Source organism: Peromyscus californicus, unplaced genomic scaffold, assembly GCF_007827085.1.
Source record: "Peromyscus californicus insignis strain IS unplaced genomic scaffold, ASM782708v3 Scaffold_10__1_contigs__length_136768540, whole genome shotgun sequence".
NCBI classification, from domain to species: domain Eukaryota; kingdom Metazoa; phylum Chordata; class Mammalia; order Rodentia; family Cricetidae; genus Peromyscus; species Peromyscus californicus.
The window spans coordinates 98961744-98984015 of NW_026294391.1; the positions used below are offsets into that span (position 1 = coordinate 98961744).

The following is a 22272-nucleotide window of genomic DNA, read 5'->3' on the forward strand; positions in this document are numbered from 1 at the left end:
AGGACCTTGGAACTCATCCCAGGACATTGACTCTTACACTACAATTCCCAGGACTAAAGCATCAACATTACTTGAAAACTTGTTGGAAATGTAAGTTCTCAGAATTCCAGCCAGAATCCCTTTCTGAGAACCATTAGCAGGTAGGAAAGACCTGGTGATTTGGATTTTAATAGAACTTGAGCTATTTCTTTGGTATTATTTTTTATATATTTTATTTTGTGTACATGAGTGTTTTGCCTATGTGTTTGTATGTGCCCTGCAGGTATGCAGTGCTTCACAGGCCTGAAGATGGCATTGGAACCCCCAGAACTGTAGTTATAGAGAGTTGTGAGGTGCCATGTGGGTGCTGGGAACTGTGGAAGAGGAAGTAAATTGGAAGAAGGTGTCATGGAGTATAAGATCTCTTAACTGCTGAGCCATCTCTCCAGTGCCTTGTGGGATTGATGATATATGTTCAGATTTGGGAACCACCGTTCTCGGGACTACCTCCAATTTAAGGCCAGCTGTAAAGCAATCATCTTGCCAAGAAAAATGGCTCACAATGAGCTGATTCAATTGTTTCTCTTGATTAAAATCCAATAATGGAATACAATTAGAGATTTATTTTCTCAAAAATAAGATGAAAGGGAAAGGCTCAATTCAAGAACCAGCGATTTGTCTCACAAAATCTTAACAAAATTATCTGACCCTAGTTCACTCCTTCAAAAACATCCCGAAAGGGTCATGTATTGATTTCCTTTGCACTTAGTGCTTTGTGTCATTTCACGTGCTAAGTAAAGACTTCTAATTTTCCTCCCAGTGCCCCAGCTCAATTGGAGTAAAACCTATGCTTCACTGTGGCTTCTAGCATCAGATTTCTACTATAGACTTTTATTTTCAAGCCCAAATTTTCAGCCTTTCATTTATTTCTATTTCTATACCTAAACTTGATTTTCTGTTAAAAGCATGATTCCATCTGGTTTCATTAATAACCAGAAAACTCATTTTCTTTAAAAAAATATTTTCATTAATTTCAGATACTCTTATCCAAGCACATAATGTATTCTGATCACACTCACCTGCTATTACTTTTTCTTATCCCACTCCTGCACCCACTGAACTCCTTTTTCCCAAGAAGGCCCCTTCCTCCTTTTTTAGAAAACATTTTTAGACTTCCTTATTTTACTTTTATGTGTATTAGTGTTTTACCTGCAAGTATGTATGCACATGATATGTGAGCTTGTTGCCCACAGAGGTCTAAAGAAAACACGAGGTGACCTGGAACTGGAGTTACAGATGGTTGTGTGTCAGCATTGTGGGTGCTGGGAACTGAACCCATGTTTTCTGTAAGAGTAACAAATGCACTTTTAACTGCTGAATTATATCCCCAGACCATACTATCTCCCTTTTTACAAATGATTTGTTGTATTTCATTAGGGTCACTTACATGAGCATGTATGAGGGGTCATTTACCAGAGCATAGGCAATTACCCAATGGCTGTATCACTTTAAAAAAAGATACACCCTAGGCTTGACCAGCAATCATTAACTGCCAGTATTTTTTCCAGGGAAGAGTGGGGCCTCATGGGCCACTCCCTTCCATGATGGAATGTTAAAGGACCCAATCATGTACAAGTAACCATAACTGCTGTAGTACATAAGTGAAAAGGTCACATCAATCTCAACCTTAGGTCTCTATACTCTCATAAATACAAGTGTATATGCACCCATCTATGCACATGAACAGGCCTATATGGCACACACATCACATAATATATATTTAATTAAAAATAATTAAATAAATAAGTTTTTTTTTTTTTTGGTTTTTCGAGACAGGGTTTCTCTGTGCAGCTTTGCGCCTTTCCTGGAACTCACTTGGTAATCCAGGCTGGCCTCGAACTCACAGAGATCCGCCTGGCTCTGCCTCCCGAGTGCTGGGATTAAAGGCATGCGCCACCACCGCCCGGCTATAAATAAATAAGTTTTAAAGATTAAAAAAAATAAAAGAAACATAATCGTGGGAAGCCTGAAATCACAACCATCACGTGGCTATAAGCAGTTTCGTTAAAGATGAACAATCTCAAATGAAATATAGATAGGTATTTAGCTCATAATGGGAAAAATACTCTGGAGTAGGAAGACAGACTTAATGAGAACTCTTTCTGTATTTGCTTTGAGATCTATGAATCAGTTATACAAAATTTTATTCAGCTAAGAAAGTCATACCAGCATTTCCTTCACTTTGCTTTAGTTTGTAGAGAGAATATTTACCTTAATTTCTACATCTTCAGACCAATTCTTGTTTCTTTGGGAAGCAAAATCAGTGTAAAAAGTTTCTGCCAGAATCTTCTTGGCATCAGCAACATGACAGCACTGAGGAGGATTTCATTTCTAAGTGTGCAGAAGACACTTATGTGGCATGGGCCCGTTAGATCTTCTTGTCACATCTAGCACAGTGACTGGAACATAATAAGCACTCAATAAAAACTTGATGAATCAGTGGATTTATAAATGCATCAGATTTGTAAATTATTTGCCTTGTTTTTCTAGTTATGGCCATTTGAAAATTAAAAAATAGAACTAGATTTAATAAGCCACTAATCTATCATTTACTGAGCTATTTGCATTAGACATGACTTCCATCACTAATTGCTTTCTGTGTAGGAAATATCCGACAATGGCATGGAGAGAAGACAGAAGACCAAATGAGAGAAAGCAAGTGGGAAAAGCAGCAATTACTCAGAAGTAGAACTAATTGTCCCCACTCCATTGCCTTCAGCTTCAGTTCACATAATAACTGTTTCTGCTCTCTTTTTGACTCTAGTATGCATGACAGTCCCACCATCAGGAAGCAAAGAAAATTTGCAAATCCCTTTTGCTTCCTACCAGGTCTAGGTCATACACATAGCCAGTAAGTAGATCAAATGCCCTCATGAAAGGCCTGCTCCAGCTGTGAGTTCATTTTGCCATATATGAAGCTATATAGAAACAGTTCCTGGGCTGGAGAGATGGCTCAGTCATCAGAGGTGAAGGCTTACAACCAGAAGGACAAGGGACAGTTCCCTGAGAGTGGGGTCATTTTATATTCCCATAACTTTCTCTGACAATGTTTATAATTTTTTGACATGAAAACATAAAGGGGTTTAGATTGTTGATAGGTTTCTTTTTTGTCTACATAGATCACCAAGGAATTTAATTGCAGTAGGTAAAAGTTTCCATATACAGGACAATATAAATTCAGGGACCTAGGGTCAAAGTCCTTCAAGATTTATCTAAACATAATTCTTGATCAATTCCTCTATTTCCTCAAATATCAAAGATACTCCTTTTTCAATTGGCTTTATATATTTTTTACTTATAGAGATCACACAAACCCATTAAAACATTATTATTTCATTTAAATTAGTAGTAAATTACACTACCCCTACTTGGGAACTATTGATAAGTGATGATAATCTGGAAAGGGAGAGTCATTTCTCTTTGAGGTTGTGCTCATGGGAAGGTTTCCATACTCCAGTTGATGGCCCCATGCCTGTATTTATATGGGCAACACTAAACAGACACACTGGAATACACGTTTTTAAAACAGACATGAAGTTGGGATGGGGACATGATGCATGTTTCAATAGGAGTTGGAAGGAGGAAACTAGTCATGGGTATGATCAGAATAAAGTATATACATGTAGGAAAAAATCAAATAATAAATAAAATATACATTAATTGAGAGGGGGGCTGAAGTGATGGTTCCCAGTTAAGAGCACTGGCTGCTCTTCCATACGACTTGGGATTGTTTCCTGGTACCTATATGGTGATTCACAACTACCTGTAAATCCAGTTCCAGAAGATCCAACACCCTCCTTGGACCTCTAGTGGTATGAGGTACACAAGTGTTACACAGATGAAATACATGCATGCAAAACACTCACACACATAAAATAAAAATGAATAAACTTTTAAATTTTTCTTCACTGTAAAGGGGTTGTAAATTGCACAAGTTTAAAATTTTCTGATCTATGCCCAAGAGTGGTATAGCTGGATCTTGGGGGAGATGGATTCCCAATTTTCTAAGAAAGCGCCATATTGATTTCCAAAGTGGTTGTACAAGCTTGCATTCCCACCAGCAGTGGAGGAGAGTTCCCCTAGCTCAACCACACCATAAGAGCACTTGTTCAGCTATGTTCATATCAGCATTGTTTGTAATAGCCAGAACATGGAAACAACCTAGATGCCCTTCAACTGAAGAATGGATAAACAAAATATGGTACATATACACAATGGAATACTACTCAGAAAAAAAAACAATGACATCATGAGGTTTGCAGACAAATGGATGGATCTAGAAAAAATCATCCTGAGTGAGGTAACCCAGACTCAGAAAGACAAACATGGTATGTACTCACTCATAGCAGGATACTAGACATGAAACAAGGATGACTTGTCTGCTACTCACATCACCAGGGAGGCTACCTGGAAAACAGGACCCCAAGAAAGACACAGGGATCGCCCAATGACAGAGAAATGGAATGAGATCTACATGAACAGCCTGGACATGAGTGGGGGGGGGGGTAGTGTAAGGCGAGGGTTGAGAGAAAGAGAGCTTGAGGGGGCGGGAGATCCCAGCTGGATCAACAACAGAGAGGGAGAACAAGGAATAGGAGACCATGGTAAATGAAGACCACATGAGAATAGGAAGAAGCAAAGTGCTAGAGAGGCCCACAGAAATCCACAAAGATATCCATACAACAGACTGCTGGCAATGGTCGAGATACAGCCCCAACTGACCTACTCTGGTGATGGGATGGCCAAACACCCTAATTGTTGTGCTAGAAACCTCATCCAACTACTGAGGGATCTGGATGCAGAGATCCATGACTAGGCCCTGGGTGGATCTCTGGGAGTCCAATTAGCGAGAATGAGGAGGGTTTATATGAGCAAGAATTGTTGAGACCAAGGTTGGATAAAGCACAGGGACAAATAGCCAAATGAATGGAAACACATGAACTATGAACCAATGGCTAAGGGGTCCTCACTGGATCAGGCCCTCCGAATGGGTGAGACAGTTGATTGGCTTGATCTGTTTGGGAGGCATCCAGGCAGTGGGACCGGGTCCTGTGCTCATAGCATGAGTTGGCTATTTGAAACCTGGGGCCTATGCAGGATTGTTTGGCTCGGCCTGGGAGGAGGTGACTAGACCTACCTGGACTGAGTCTACCAGGTTGACCTCAGTCTGTGGGGAAGGCTTTGCCCTGGAGGAGATGGGAATGGGGGGGTTGGGGGGAAGGAGAGGGGGACGGGAGGGGGGAGAACAAGGGAATCTGTGGCTGATATGTAGAACTGAATTGTATTGCAAAATAAAGAAAAAAAAAGAAAAAAAAATTTCTGATCTAGACAATGTCCACTAGTGTGGCATGCTCCTAACCCTAACGATTACGCAAAAAAGTATAAAGAAAAATCATTTGCTGTCTGAACATACCAGTGTTTCCTTCTCTGTGGTGGTATTGTGTTCCCCAAAATATTGTGCACCCTAATAAACTTATCAGGGGTCAGAGACAGAACAACCACAATATTAAACATAGAGGATAGGCAGTGGTAGCACACGCCTTTAACCCTAGCATTCCAGAGGCAGAAATCTATGTGTTCAAGGATACAGCCAAGCATGGTGACTCATGCCTTTAATCCCAGGGAGTGATGGCAGATAGCAGAAAGGTATATAAGGCGTGAAGACCAGGAACTAGAAGCATTTGGCTGGTTAAGCTTCAGGCTTTCGAGCAGCAGTTTAGCTGAGAGCCATTGGGATGAGGACACAGAAGCTTCCAGTCTGAGGAAACAAGATCAGCTGAGAAGCTGGCCAGGTGAGGTTAGCTGTGGCTTGTTCTGTCTCTCTGATCTTCCAGTGTTCACCCCAGTACTTGGCTCCAGGTTTGATTTTATTAATAAGAACTGTTGAGATTCCTGCTACACTTCTCCATATACCTTGCATCAGTTAGAATAGCCTCTTTTTCTGGTCGTTGATTTTTTTCAATCATTCTTATCTTCTTGTATGATATACCTTAAATAAAGTTCCTTGACATACTTCTCCAAAGTGTACTCCTCTATCCAAGCACAGAAAATGTTTGCTGAACTAGGCTTTAACTGATTTCTTACAACCAATGATCTGTACTTCCCTTAAACTTCAATAACACCGTGTAAAAAATCTGATAATTCTTTTGTTTAATTTCTGGTTAAGAACATGTTCTAAGTTTTGGTTGTATAATTTTTAAGGTCTGTATGTTTGTACCAGAAGGCATTTCTGAAGTAAAACAAGGGTCATAATTAACAATCAATTCCCTTCACACATTTTTTAAAGGAACAAAAATGGTTTTGTTACTCAATTCCTAGTGGGAAATGTGAAAAGTAAATTTAACTCAACAGAAATCTTAGCTCTGACTGTGAAAACATCAATACAGGACTGAGAAGTGCTCTGAAGGAAAGGGATTCTGATTTATTCTGGCATTTTCATCAACATTATTAATAGCAGCAATGTTAATATTAGTGTGGCTGTTATTGTTGTGGGAAAAGAGCAACAAAAAGCTCAGTTTTCTGCTGCAGGAAGGTAAAAAGCTTTAGGGAAGAATACAGACACCAGTCTCCAGACAGGGAATGCTAGATAATACTTCCTCTGATCAATTCAGAAAGAAATGAATAAAGAGCTTTCTCTTGAAGAAGATAAAATAAAGGAACAAGCTCAGTATAATCCATTGTGAAGACTTAAATCTTTTCCAAATAATGACTTAGAATAGCACATTGATTTTCTTAACTCTGTTAACTACTCTTAAAGGTCCAATCAAGTAGCTCAGATCAAACATTCAACCAATATTTATCGAGTAGTGCCATGCTCAAGGCATTGTGCTGAATGTTAGAGCAGACCCAGGAGAAATCAGATATCTCCGAATGAGTTTAACACAGTGAGATTTTTTTCTTGTTGTTGTGAAGTGGTGGGGTGGCTAGGTAGTACATCATGTCCTTAAAATAGTCCTGGTCCTAGGTTCTATCCCCAGCACCAGAACATAGGGACCATTGTTTGAGGGGAAGGAAAGAAGGGAAATAAGGAAGGGCAGAACAAGGGAAGGACTACCACATAGACAAAAAACTTAACAATCTTTGATTTGCTTCTCATCCAGCACATGCAATTTTTTGTCATTTCCTTTTCTTAATTTTGCCCTCACTATATTTTTTTCTGTTCTTCCAAGTCATCATGTACAATCACACCCACCTCATGACTCAGCCTCATCAAATTGTTTGTGCCAGAATCACATGTCCCTGGACTTTCTCAGGTTGTTCCTTATGCCTCAATTACTCTTGAAGACTAAGCTAAAAATCAACTCCTAAGTGAAATTTGCCTGACACTTCTAAGTCAAAATAATCCTCCTTCCATGATGTTACATTGCCTAATAAATAAGTGATTCACAGTTTGAAAGTGGGTGGCATTATTTAGTTTATGTCTCATTCTCCATTTCGAATGGCTGTGAAGTTAGGATCAGTTGCATGAAACAGTACTGTGGGATGGTCTGTATGTCAAATGTGTTGCTGATTGGTCAATAAATAAATCACTGATTGGCCATTGGCTAGGCAGGAAGTATAGGTGGGACAAGGAGGAGAATAGAGCTGGGAAGTGGAAGGCTGAGTAAGAGAAACTGCCAGCCGCCATCAGGACAAGGAAGATGTAAAGTACCGGTAAGCCACAAGCCACGTGGCAAGGTATAGATTAATAGAAATGGATTAATTTAAGCTGTAAGAACAGTTAGCAAGAAGCCTGCCACGGCCATACAGTTTGTAACCAAAATAAGTCTCTGTGTTTACTTGATCGGGTTTGAGCGGCTTGGGACTGGCGGGTGAGAGAGATTTGCCCTGACTGTGGGCCAGGCAGAAAAACTCTAGCAACAAATGGCGCCCAACGTGGGGCACGAGTTTCCACCTAAAACCTGAGAAAAGATTCTAAAACGGAGCTAAAAACAGTTCCTAATTGTCTCTCTCAAATGAGCGGCAGCTGCCGGTTTGAGCTACTGGCGGGTTGCTGGCGTGCGCGCTCGACCTGCAGTATGGCGGGAATGAGGCCTCTGCAAGTGGCACATTAAGCTACATTGTGGATTTAGCCTTTGCTAGTACAAAACAAAAAAAGAGGTTTCTGGGCTACACGCTGCTTGGATAAAAGCATAGACCCACAATAGCTCCCAGAGCTGGTGGTAAAACTACAGTACCGCCGCCGCCATGTTGGGAAGCTGAGGTGGGCGGAGCCAGCTGCCACAGTTGCTGCAGCTTAAAGCAATAGATTCACAATAAAACAGATTCAGATGTAATAGTTTAAAATGTGTGTAAAATATACGTAGGCTTAAAAGAGACAAAAAAAGGTGATACATACAGTATAGAAACAAATACATGGTTTTAAAAAATAAAGTCTTTAAAGAGACAGTAAAATTAATATAAAAAATAAGCCACGTAGAGATGACTATTACACAGAGAGTCTGGATTGTGTTGTCTTTGGGATTCTTAACTACAGAGAGATATTTGATTGTAAAGGAAGCTGAGTTAAACCAGTATGTATATTTTAAAGATACTTTGACTTCAAAATTTGGATATAAGGATATGTTGCTTTGGAAAAGAGTCTCTTTTGTTTCCACAGAAAGCGAGAGGCTATGGATTTGTTCCAGAGTAAGATACATCAGGTTTGACCAGCCAAGACCCCCTGAAAGGTCTCCGATGACACCATGGCCCAGATGATCCAACATCCAGAACCGTTTCAAGACAACTGGCTCAGATGATACAGCCTCACGGACTACTCCATGATCCTAAAATTTTCTTTGTTTCCCCAGAAGATACAGCGCCCCCCTCCAGCAGGAAGTAGTAAGAGAAGCTACGCCCAAATTCCCAAATATACCAAGCTGACTTTGGAGATGTGTAAAGGTTAAAACCTTCCTTTTTAAGAAAAGAAAAGGGGAAGTACTGTGGGATGGTCTGTATGTCAAATGTGTTGCTGATTGGTCAATAAATAAATCACTGATTGGCCATTGGCTAGGCAGGAAGTATAGGTGGGACAAGGAGGAGAATAGAGCTGGGAAGTGGAAGGCTGAGTAAGAGAAACTGCCAGCCGCCATCAGGACAAGGAAGATGTAAAGTACCGGTAAGCCACAAGCCACGTGGCAAGGTATAGATTAATAGAAATGGATTAATTTAAGCTGTAAGAACAGTTAGCAAGAAGCCTGCCACGGCCATACAGTTTGTAACCAAAATAAGTCTCTGTGTTTACTTGATCGGGTTTGAGCGGCTTGGGACTGGCGGGTGAGAGAGATTTGCCCTGACTGTGGGCCAGGCAGAAAAACTCTAGCAACAAAACAGAACCCATAAAATTTAATGAAGTGTCTTGTTACTTCTCTATTACTGTAAAGAGGTATGACCAAGGCAACCAATGGAAGAAAGTGTTTAATGAGGGCTTTCTTACAGTTTCCAAGGGTGAGTTCATGGCTACCATGGCAAAGAATATGGTGAGAGCTTAAACTTGATCCACAGGTAAGAGAGAGAGAAAGAGAGAGAGGGAGAGAGAGAGAAATGAGAGAGAGAGAGACAGAGACATAGAGACAGATACAGAGTCAGAAATGGAGACAGAGAGAGGAGAAAGAGAGGAGGGGAGGAGAGAGAGAAAAAGAGAGAGGGAGATAGAGATAGATAGGTGATAGATAGATAGATACATACATACATGCATACATACATACATACATACATACATACATACATACATACATAGAGATAGACAGATAGATAGAGACTGGGTGGGCCTGGTGTGGACTTTTGAAACCTCAAAACCCACTCTCAATGACACACCTTCTCCAACAAGGCCACACCTTCTAACACTTTCAAAATAGTTTATCAACTGGAAACAAACATCAAATATATAAGCTTATGGGAGCCATTCTCATTCAAACCACCACATGAAGAAGGTAACCCAAAACAAGGATGATGTATTTATGATCACTGGAAGGGATGGGGGAGTGATTAGTTGATTGGACCTATAGGTATGCTTCTTGAACAGCATACCTGTTCAGTCTCCACAGAGAACCTTTGCCATAATTAGGACAGTGAGGAATAAAGAAACCAGAACTAGAGAACCTGAGCTGTAGAACTCAATGCTATACATGCCATCCAGTGGTGTGCACAGCCATCATCATACTACCATTAGACCCCACCCACAAAGCTAACTACAGGTGCTCCAGAAAAATCCACTCTTTTTTATAGGTATGCTTGGTGGCAGTAACAGCCAGGCCAGTAGAATAGCCACTTCCTCATTACTGCCTCCAAATGCAACAGAGTGCATTTTTTTTCTGGGTGAATTCAGATAATTATCTAGAAGAGATTGAGATACCTTTAAATTAGTTTCATGTAACATAGAAAAGTATGTAAGAAATTGCTATAGATGATAATAAGAAATTGCTGTAGATGATAAGTAACAATCTATCATCATATGCATGGTATATCTTTAGCAACTCAGAATAGTTCTTGCTCATAGGATGCATTTAATAAATACTTGGTGAATTTATGAATTATAAATATAAGAATGCCAAAAAGGCTGTTGGTAATTTTTTTTGTTAAGAAAATTTTTAAATTCATTTTACATACCAAAGATCTCCCTCTTCCCTCTTCCCGCCCCTCCAGCCTCTCCCTCCCAACCCACCCTCCATTCTCTCCTACAAGAAGGTAAGGCCATGGGGAGGTACATTTAGTAGAGGCAGGTCCAAGCCCTTGCCTCAAGGCTGTGTGAGGTGTCCCATCATAGAAGTGGGCTCCACAAAGCCTGCTCATGTACCAGAGATAGATTCTGATCCTACTGCCAGGGGCCCCTTAAGCAGATCAAGCTACACAACTGTCTCACTATGCAGAGGGCCTAGTCAAGTCCCATGAAGGCTCCACAGCTGTTGATCTAAATTTCATGAGAATGAAATTCTCATATTCATGAGAATGCCAAAAAGGCTGGTGGTATTTTTTTTAAAGATGCTCCTTTTTTCTCTTTTTTCTTGATGGCAAATGATTATTTATTTTAATTGATTATTGACTTTTTCAGTTTTTAGAAAGGGAAAATATGCAGTAATACATATAAACTTTATTATAAAGTGAGAGGTAATTCATTAAATGAATTACAACAGAACAATATATTCACCAGCAAAATGATGGTATAGAATTTTCTTTTTTTTACAACAGACAGATAATATGTCAGATAATGTGTCAACGTAATAACAAGGTTTAGTGGGTGGCACACATCACACATTGGCGTAAATCCTCAATCATCACGCTTATGAACCAAAAAAGGATCTGATACAGAATTTTCAATTGAGAAGAGATGATATTTATGACATTTTTAGAAACATAGTGTAGTTGGAGTTTTCCTGCCTGGCCCACAGTCAGGACAAATCTCTGTCACCCGCCAGTCCCACAGCCACTCAGACCCGACCAAGTAAACACAGAGACTTATACTGGTTACAAACTGTATGGCCGTGGCAGGCTTCTTGCTAACTGTTCTTACAGCTTAAATTAATTCATTTCCATTAATCTATACCTTGCCACATGGCTCGTGGCTTACCGGTATCTTCACATTCTGTTTCTCATCGTGGCGGCTGGCAGTGTCTCTCTGACTCAGCCTTCCACTTCCCAGCTTTATTCTCCTCCTTGTCCCGCCTACACTTCCTGCCTAGCCAATGGCCAATCAGTGTTTTATTTATTAACTAATTAGCAACACATTTGCCATACAGAACATTCCACAGCAACATAGGTTACAGTCAAATGCTATATCCTGCGAGGAAAATAAATTCTAATTGAGTTAAGTATATGAATATGAGAAAGTACAACTTTATAAATGGGAAAATTAAAGAAAACTCTCAGGGGGCTGGTCGGATGGCTCACCAGTAAAGAACAGTTGTTACTTTCCCAGAGAACCCAAATTCAGTTCCCAGCACCCATGCCAGGCACCTCACAACCATCTGTAATCCCAGCTCCAGGGAACTGAAACTTCTGGATTTTTCAGTCACCTTCATTTATGTGCATCTACGCACATGAAGACACACATACTGACACATAATTGAAAATAAAAGCAAATCTTTAAAAGTCTTGGATTTTTAAATTAATCTTGGGAACAGCAAAAGTCTAAATTCAAATAATAAAAAGGAAAAAAGCATAAGGAAAGCACCAAATCTGATGACTAAAAGTGAAAGTTTGCATGATGCAATGATAAAATTAATGTAAATTACACACATCAAATATGAATTGATACTGAATATCTAAAAACTATCTTTATAAAAGAACAAGTGGGCCAATTTGTAGGCACAACACTATTCATTTTATTATCCTCTGTACTTTACTGAGTGTTTAAAATCATTCATAGTAAGAATAGGTTATAAAAAGGATATGCTGCATTATTTAAAATGTTAAATCTCTACTTGAGCCAGTAAGATGACTCAGCAGCTAAAGACATTCACTGTCAAGATTGATGACCTGAGATTGATACCTGGGATCCACTTTGGTGGAAGGAGAGAACTGACTTCTGGAAGTTGACTTTGGACTTGGCACATGCCTGCTGTGGCACACACATGCCTATATACATACTCCTCTCTCTCTCTCTCTCTCTCTCTCTCTCTCTCTCTCTCTCTCTCTCTCTCTCTCTCTCTCTCTCTCTCTCACACACACACACACACACACACACACACACACACAAATAACAAAAGAATAAATAAATAAATGTAACAAAAATACCAAAAGTAGAAAGATATGGATATGTTGGTGCCATCACATGGATTCTTAAATTAGACTACAGAGCCATGGCAAGAAGTGTGTGTGATACTAACACAACACACACACACATAGACCAACAAAACAGAAGACAGAATCTAGAATTAAACCCACAGTTAACACCTGCTTAGTTTTCAAGAAAACTGTGGCAAATCTACACTGGAAAAAATAGCCTCTGTAACAAATGGTGCTGGGAAAATAAAATAACATATAGAAGAATGAAACTAGATTAAAATCTCCCACCCTGAACAAAAGTACATTCAAGATCTTAATGTAAGGCCTGAAACTGATAGAAAATGGAGGCATAGTCAAAAGACTCTAACAGCTTAAAAATAATTTAAAAAAACTGGAGTTGGCTGAAATGAAAAAGCTTCTTCATAGTAAAGGAAGCAACTGAGAAGAGAAACATCCTAGAGAAACAGAAAACATTTTTCTAACTATACATCTGACAAAGATTTAATAACTAGTATTTGTAAAGAATTGCAAAATTATGTACCAAAAGCTTCACATCATTCATTCAGACAATGGGCTAACTACCTGAACAGATAGTTCTCAGAAGAAGAAATACAAATGTCCAATAAACATTTGAAGACGTGTTCAATATCCCTATTCATCAAGGAAATACAAATTCAAACTACTTTGAGATTTTATCTCAACCCAGTCAGAATGCAAACTATCAAGAAATGAAATAAAAATTTCTGGTGAAGATGTAGAGAGAAAGGGAACCTTATATATTCCATTAGGAATGTAATCTGTTTTAGATATTATGGAAGTCAATGTAGACATTATTCAAAAACTAAAACTATAACTACCATACAATCCAGATATACCACTCCTGCCCTCATACCTTAAGGACTCTAAGTCACTGTACCATAGCAATAATTACATGTCTATGTTTGCTGCTGTACTATTCATATTAGATAAGAAGTAAAACCAGCCTAAGGGTCCATTAACAGATAACAGTAAAGGAAAATGTGGGATATATACAGAGTGAAGTTCTATTTAGATGTAAAGAAGAATGGATTGATCATATCAACAGAAAAAGAGATGGAACTAGAGGCCATTATGTTAAGTGAAATAAGTCAGGCTTATAGGTTTTGTGGGTCTATCTTCTATGCAGAATCTAGATTTAAGTATGTTTGTGTGTTCATGTACACATTTTCACAAGTCATAAAAGTAGAAATTGAACTATGTGAGGGTAGGAAAAGGTCTTAGTAGAGGAAGGAAGTAAATGGGATAACAAAATACATGTTATATGAAAGAAGAGAGAGGAATATTTGGGTGATCAGCAAGGAGTGAGCATGGGGATAGATAGGGAGATGAAGATGGATAATGAATTGTGACATATATGGATGATATGTATACTATATAGTATAATGATAAATTGTCTTGTGCTATTTGAGCTGCCTAAGAAGCTGACTCTAGAAACAGGCTTGTACTCCCACTGCCATTTCAGACCCAAGCATGTTTGACTCAAAGTAGTCACCAAGGTCCTTGTCTAGGGTGGGCTGTTCCACCAACTCTGTAGCAGGGAGGAAAGAGAGCAGAAAAACAGCCCAGGAATGAAAATATTGCATCCTTGGAAACAGCTAAAAAGTAAACCATTTCTAATAGAGGTTATTATTGTTTATCCCATGATATAAAAAGTGTACAGTTGGAAAGAGAAACCAGAAGTTGAGCCATGGTAAGTCCATCCAGGGAGGAAAGCTCAACTGGAAACTCTAGCTGACTGACTCAATGATACCTCCCCAGTTGACTACTGGTGGATGTTAATAATTCCTGATTTGATGTTACCTTTCTTTTACTTTGAAGCCTCACTCAAGGGAACCTTCTGCTTTACCTTGGACTCTCTTTGTTGGGAACTTAAACTAGCTCCCTCAATGAGGTTTCTCTATCTAGGTGATTGTACTGGATGTTTTGAGCTCCCAATTTGATGATGTTCTGCTCTGTCTCTCTGTGTCTCTTTCTCTGTCTCTGTCTCTCTCTCTGTCTCTCTGTCTCTGTCTCTGTCTCTGTCTCTCTCTCTCTCTCTCTCTCTCTCTCTCTCTCTCTCTCTCATCTGTCTACTTACTTAGCTACCTATCTATCCCTTGCTGCTTATGATTATGCTGTTGTTATTTTGAGACATGGTCTCACTATATAGTTCTGGCTGTCCTAGAAGTCAAAGTCACTGAGACCTGCCTGCCTCTGTCTCTTAAATGCTTGGGTTTAAAGCATGCCACTATTCCTGGCTGCTATTTATTACTTTAAAGTAGTTTTCTAAATACTAAACTAACTCATTAAAAAAATGGCTATCATAGATCATTTTCCAGACAGTAGAGAACAAAATGCTAAAATGAAATCCATTACTTTGTACATTATCTTAAAATATTAATTTAAAAAAGACTAGATTATAGAAGAGGATATACAGTATTGTTTTAAAATATTGTTCAGTCATACAGGTATTTTGAAATTTTAAGTAATTATAAATGGCACACAATTACTCTACATATTTTATGTAATATAGTATACAATCCAATATGTGTATAAAATGTATAATGATCAAACCAGAGGAATTAGCATGTTTCTACAAAAAGCCTTCAAACACTTCCAGACATTTTGCAATATATAATAAGTTGTTGAAGGTTATATGCATCATATTCGACTATGGAACCTTCAAAATTATTGTTCTTCCTGACTGTGCCTTAGTATCTCTTTTTACTATCTTTCTTGACCTCCTCTGGCCCCATCCCTTCTAAACTTATAGTACAATCATTACTCCACTCCACTTCTGTGAGAGCAAACTTTAATTTCCGCATACGAATGAAATCATGCAGCATCTATCTTTCTGTCCCTTCTTTATTTCACTTAACATAATGATCAGCTGTTCTATCCAGCACAGACAATCAGATATAACATCTTACTGGTGAACACAATTATGTGTCTGTCCCATGCTTTATCAAATTTCAATTGATGGAAAGCTAAATCATTTCCATGGCTCAGCTATTGGGAGCAGTGGTGAGATTAAGTTCTGGTGTCTCTCTAATATACAGTTTTTCATTACCCTTGGATACATACCCAGGATGGAATTATAATCTCATATTGTGGTTTTAGTTTTAAATTTTGAACAGTTTTCAAAACTGCTATACTGAATCACAATCCCACAAGAAGTTTTTTAAGAGTTCTTACTTCAAAACTTCACTAGAAATTTTTGGGGGTTATTTTTTGATAAGATTTATGCACCTGGAGTGAAATGACATCTTATCACAGCTTTGAAATGAAGTTTCATGGTGATTAGTAAGGTTGAATATTTTTTGTGCATTAATTGGCAATATGTGTCTGATTGGATCATTTACCATTTAAATTAGATTATTGTAAAAGAGATGGAAAAGGTCACACTACAACTGAAGACAGAATTTTGAAAGATTATTAAAGGGTTGGAGAGATGGCTCAGCAGTTAAGAGCACTGGATGCTCTTCCAGAGGACCTGGGTTAAACTTCCAACACCCACATGGCAACTCACAACCATCTGTAACTCCGGTTCCTGGGGATTTAATGCCCTTTTGTAGCTTTCATGGGCATCAGGCAAAGAAAAGGTGCCCAGACATACACACTGGAAAAAAATACATATAAATAAATTTTTAAAAATTAAAACACCAAAAAGTTTGCTGTGGGATGTTCTGTATGTCGAATGTGTTGCTCTGATAGGTTAGTAAATAAAACACTGATTGGCCAGTAGCCAGGCAGGAAGTATAGGTGGGACAAGCAGAGAGAAAAATTCTGGGAAGTGGAAGGCTGAGGAAAGAGACCTGCCAGCCACCGCCATGACAAGCGAGATGTAAGGTACTGGTAAGCCACGAGCCACATGGCTACTTATAGATTAATAGAAATGGGTTAATTTAAGATATAAGAATAGTTTGCAAGAAGCCTGAGCCATTAGGCCAAACAGTTTAAATAATATAAGCGTCTGTGTGTTTATTTTATAAGTGGGCTGTCAGACTGCCGGGGCTTGGCGGGGCCTGGAGAGAAAACTCTCTGGATAAAAAAGTTCATTAGAGATAATTAGGAACCATTTATATGCTTCAAACTATAAAACTTAGATAAAATGGACAAAGTCCTGGACATGTATACCTTACTAAGATTGAGCCATGAAGAAATAGAAAATCAATCATAACTAATAATGAATACCAAGAATGACTCAGTACCAAATGTCTTACAGTTGGCAAACCTGGTGTCTTAGTTAAGGTTACTATTATGATAAAATGTCATGACCAACAGCAACTCTGGAAGGCACAGGGTTGATTTTACTTGCAGAACAGTATAACAACTCATCATTAAAAGCAGGGCATGGAGGAATGCTTGCTTGAGCTGTTTTTTATAGCACCCAGGGATCCCCAGCCCAGAGGTGGCACCACCCACAATGGGCTTGGCCCTCCCTCATTAATCACTAATTAAAAAAATGCCCTAAAGGCTTACCTACAGCCTGATTTTATAGAGGCATTTTCTCAATTGAGGTTCCCTCCGCTCAGATGACTCTAGCTTGTGTCAAATTGATATAAAACTAGCCAGCACACCTGGGAAGATATTTTCCTTTCTGTAAGACCTGAATGATCTCTGAAAGATCTGATTGAATGTAATAATACAGATATAGTTTGTCTATCAAAAGATTATATCCCAGGATTTGAAATGCTTTTACTTAGAATAGTAGTAGAAACAGAAAAAGAGAAAGTAAATTGATGATGGAAAATTGGATCCAGGGATTTCTTTGTACTTTTTTGAATGCATTAACCAATTTGAATTGTTGAGAACACATAGAAGCCTTATTCCTATTGATACTCAAAATCTCTGAGTAGGCAATTCCAATGAAGTTAAAAAACAAGATGAAATAAGATGAAGACTAGTAGCAATTGTATGGAAAAGGTGGGACAGATCAAAGTAAATCGTTTAATTAAGCTGCTGAAAAAAGTGTCAGCTGATTATAGCACAGAAGTTACTCTCTGAGAAGGCCACTCCCATGAACGATAGTGATAGAGATGAGTTTCAGTTAACAAAGGACACTCAGGCATTGTCCATGAGCTGATTGAGCAAGGGACAGGTGTACATGCCGTGACTGTGGATAGCTGAACACCCTGTAGAGTGCTCATTAAGAGGAATTACACAAGTGGTCTCTTTTCTTACCTCAGCTTGAGTCAGAGTGTCTTAGCTACTTTTCTATTGCTGTGATGAGACACCACGACCAAAGCAACTTATAGAAGAAAGCATTTAATTTTGATCTCATAGTAACAGAGGGTTAGAGTCCACAACCATCATTGTGGGGAGCATGGTAGCAGGCAGGTAGGTATAGTGCTTGAGACACAGACATAAGACACAGAGAGCTAATTAGGAATGGCATGCGCTTTTGAAACCTCAAAGCCCATTCCCATTGACAACCTTCTTCAACAAGACCACACATCCTAATCCTTCCCAAACAGTTCCACCAACTGGGGACTGAGTATTAAAATATATAAGTCTTTGTTGGTCATTCTCATTCAAACCACCATACAGACCTTAATAGTCAAACAAAAGGTCTCTTCATCCCCTTGCATCTTGCTGCTGGGAACAGGGATAGCATAAATACTCCGGAACTCCTAATGATCCCTTCATCAATTTTGAGTTGAAGTCATAAGAGACTGCATTTGATATTACCAAGAGGATAATATCTACTTACCATCATCATGATGGTCTTCCAAGTGACTTGCCATCTCTTCATGTTCAAATGTCTCAAAGGTATTTGGATACATGGCTAATGAATTCTGTGGAGTTCATATCTTGTTTTTTATCAGAAATAATTTTAACTTACACTTTAAAACTTGGCACAAGTAATACAGAAACTAATGAATTTTTGGTGCTGATCAGAGAGAAATTTATGATTTTTTAATTTAATTTTTGTTGGTTTGCTTTTACATCCCAACCAAAGTTTCTCCTCCCTCCTCTTCTCCCAGTTTCTCCCCCTCCCTCCACCATCCACTCCTCCTCCTCCTCTGTTTCTTTTCAGGTATAGGAGGGCCTTCCATGGATATCAGCCATCCATGGTATATCAAGTTGCAGTGAGACTAGGCACCTCCTCTTCTATTAAGGTTGGATGAAGCAATGTTGTTGGAGGAATGGTTCCCAAAAGCAGGCAACAGAGTTAGAGACAGCCTCTGCTCTCTCTTTTAGGAGTTTCACAAGAAGACCAAGTTACACAGTTGTAACATGTATGCCTAGGTCAGTCCCATGCAGGCTCCCTGGTTGTCGGTTCAGTCTCTGTGAGCCCCTATGAGCCCAGAGTAGTTGATTCTGTGGGTTTTCTTGTTGTGCCCTTGACCCCAGTGGCTCCTAAAATCCTTCATCCAGCTTTTCCACAGGATTCCCTGAGCTCCCCATAATGTTCAGCTGTGGGTCTCTGCTTCTGTTTCCATCAGTTACTGGGTGAAGTCTCTCTGATGACAATTGGGCTAGGTACCAATCTACGAGTACAGCAGAGTATCATTAGGAATCATTTACTTGACTTTTTTTTCTTTTTTGCCACTCATGTTTGATTCTATCCTAGGTCACTGGGGTATCCTACGTATGGTTCCTGATACTCAGGGGTGAATTCCCTCTCAGGGTATGGGTCTCCAGCTGGGCCAGTCATTACTTGGTCATTCCCACAATTTTTGTGCCACTTTTATCTCAGCACATCTTGTAGGCAGGACAAATTGTATATTGAAGGGTTTGTGGCTTGGTTGGTGTCCCAGTCCCTCTATTGGAAGAATTGCCTGCTTACTGGAGATGGCCCGTTCAGGCTCCATATCCCCTATTGCTAGGAGTCTTAGCTAGGGTCAGCCTCATAGATTCCTTGGAGTTTCCATTGCTCTAAGTTTCCAGATCATCTCAGAGATGCTCCTAGATTCCAGTTATCTTCCTGGTACTCTCTCCCTCCATCCTCCCCTCACCTGATTCTTCCTGTTCCCATCCTCACCCCCCTTTCAAGACCCTTCCCCCCCATCAATTGGCAATGTCCATTCTATTTCCCCTTCACAGTGAGGTTCATGCACATATCCCCACGCCCTGAGCCCTTTTTGTTACCAAGCCTCTCTGGATCTGTGGATTGTAGCCTGGTTGTCCTTTACCTTACAGCTAATATCCACTTATGAGTGAGTTCACACCATGTTTGTCTTCCTGGGTCTGTGTTATCTCATTCAGGATGATCTTTTCTAGTTCTGCCTATTTGCCAGGAATTTTCCTGATGTCATTGTTTTTAACAGCTGAGTAATGCTCTGGAATACAAAATTAACTAAAAAAAATTAGTAGCCTTCCTATATACAAACAATAAATGAACTGAGAAAGAAATCAGGGAAATACCACCCTTCGCAATAGCCACAGATAATATAAAATATCTTGCCATAACTCTAACCAAACAAGTGAAAGACCTGTGTGACAAGAAATTCAAGTCTTAGAAGAAAGAAATTGAAGATATCAGAAGATGGAAAGATCTCCACACTCATGGATTAGTAGGATTAACACGGTAGAAATGGCCATCCTACCAAAAGCAATCGAAAGATTCAATGCAATCCCCATCAAAATTCCATCACAATTCTTTACAGACCTGGAAAGAACAATATTCAACTTCATATGGAAAAACAAAAAACTCAGAATGTCTAGTACAATCCTGAACAATAAAGCAACTTCCGGAGGCGTTACCGCCCCTGATTTCAAGCTACACTACACAGAAATGATAATAAAAACAAACAGGTGGATCAACGGAATTGAATTGAAGACCCAGATGTAAATCCACATACTTACAGACACTTGATTTTTGACAAAGAAGCCAAAATTATACACTGGAGAAAAGACAGCATCTTCAACAAATGGTGCTGGTCTAACTGGATTCAGCATGTAGAAGAATGCAAATAGAACCATATCTATCACCCTGCACAAAAGTCAAGTCCAAGTGGATCAATGACCTCAACATAAAACCAGATACACTGAACCTGATAGAAGAGAAAGTGGGAAATAGTTTTGAACGCATTGGCACAGGAGACAACTTCCTGAGAAATTTAGTTTTAAATATCTTATATCCTGGATCTTTGTTGAGACATGTCTTTTTACAATAATTTAATTTAGCCTGGTCTCCAAAGCGAGTTTCAGGAAAGGCGCAAAGCTACACAGAGAAACCCTGTCTCAAAAAAAAAAACATAAAAAAAAAGTAATGAATATACTGGTGAAGTTGAGCTGTCTTCTCTATATTATCTTTATATTTCTTTCATTCTAAATCAGAAACAGTTACATATTAGTAACTTGAATCTTTATTAACTTTAAAACAATTGAAAGCCTAGGTTTTAGGTTTCATTTTTTTTTAATATGGGTGATTCTGAAGTGCAATTAGATAGGTGTCTAATCCATGAATGTTTCATGCTGCCTTCTGTGCCACGTTTCTCAGTCCTGTGGACCTCCTTACTTCATCCTGGTCAATCTATGTGTTCTTTATTTTTCGAGTGGGTCAATATCACTATTGAGACATGCATATAACTGTCCCTCGGTCTAGAACACATAATATTTTTATCCACTAAGTGATTTGACTTGTGTATTCCTACGAGATTGGGTACTACTCCTATAAATTCTTTGATTTTGTTTTTGAAATTCTCCCTTTTCTACAAACCATTACAAAGGCCAAGAGGCAAGAGATAAGGAATTCTAACTCGAGGTGATGAATTCTGTGTGGGGAGTAGACTACCAGGCTCAGGCTTTTATAAAATAAACAGTAGTGTAGATAGTTAATGAAAGCATAGATACAAAATATTCAAGAAAAATAAAGCACAAGTTCTTAAACATTAAAAAAATCTTTCCATCAAAATATTAGGAGCAGATCTAATATTAATTTTTCTCAAATTTTAATAAAATTTTTAAAAGAAGGGGATTCTTCCAAACTCAATCTACTATACCAGCAGTAACTTGATATTAAATATAGAACAGAGAACAACAAAAAAGAGAGCTATACACAGCTTTGATGAATTAGATGCAAAAATTGTCAACAAACAGAATCAAACTCAAATGGTTATTTTATTTTTAAAAGACTTGGAAGAATATACACCAAAAATGCTGACAATGGTAGCTCTATCATGGTGAGATCATGCATGCTTTCTATTTTCTTGTGTTTCCTAATTCATTATAAACTACATGTATTTTCATTATTTTAAAACAGTATTTTCATTGTAGAAAATTTAGAAAATAGAAAAAGAAGACAACATCTATAACCCTGTAATTTTCCTCAAAGATCTAAAACTATTTTGACATAATTCCTTCACTTATATTTTGCCTCTTATTTTCTTATAGTTGAAAGTGTACTGAATGTACACTACTAATATAGACTTCATTTATTCTAGGTATGTCATTGTGTTATTTCTGGTTATTGTATCATTCATGTATCTGTGTACTATTTTATAATTTTAAAATCTTTTACTTTAAATCTCTTTTCTAGAGATTCTAGAATATATTTTCCTGCCA

At 38.6% G+C, this 22272-nt stretch overlaps 1 non-coding gene across 1 annotated transcript; it reads right to left on the minus strand.

Annotated features, from left to right (window-relative positions):
* Nucleotides 1-11215: 11215 nt before the first annotated feature.
* Nucleotides 11216-11316, minus strand: LOC128118276 (small nucleolar RNA U13). The gene has a single exon (XR_008221095.1). It is a non-coding gene; the product is annotated as a small nucleolar RNA U13 (small nucleolar RNA).
* Nucleotides 11317-22272: the final 10956 nt, after the last annotated feature.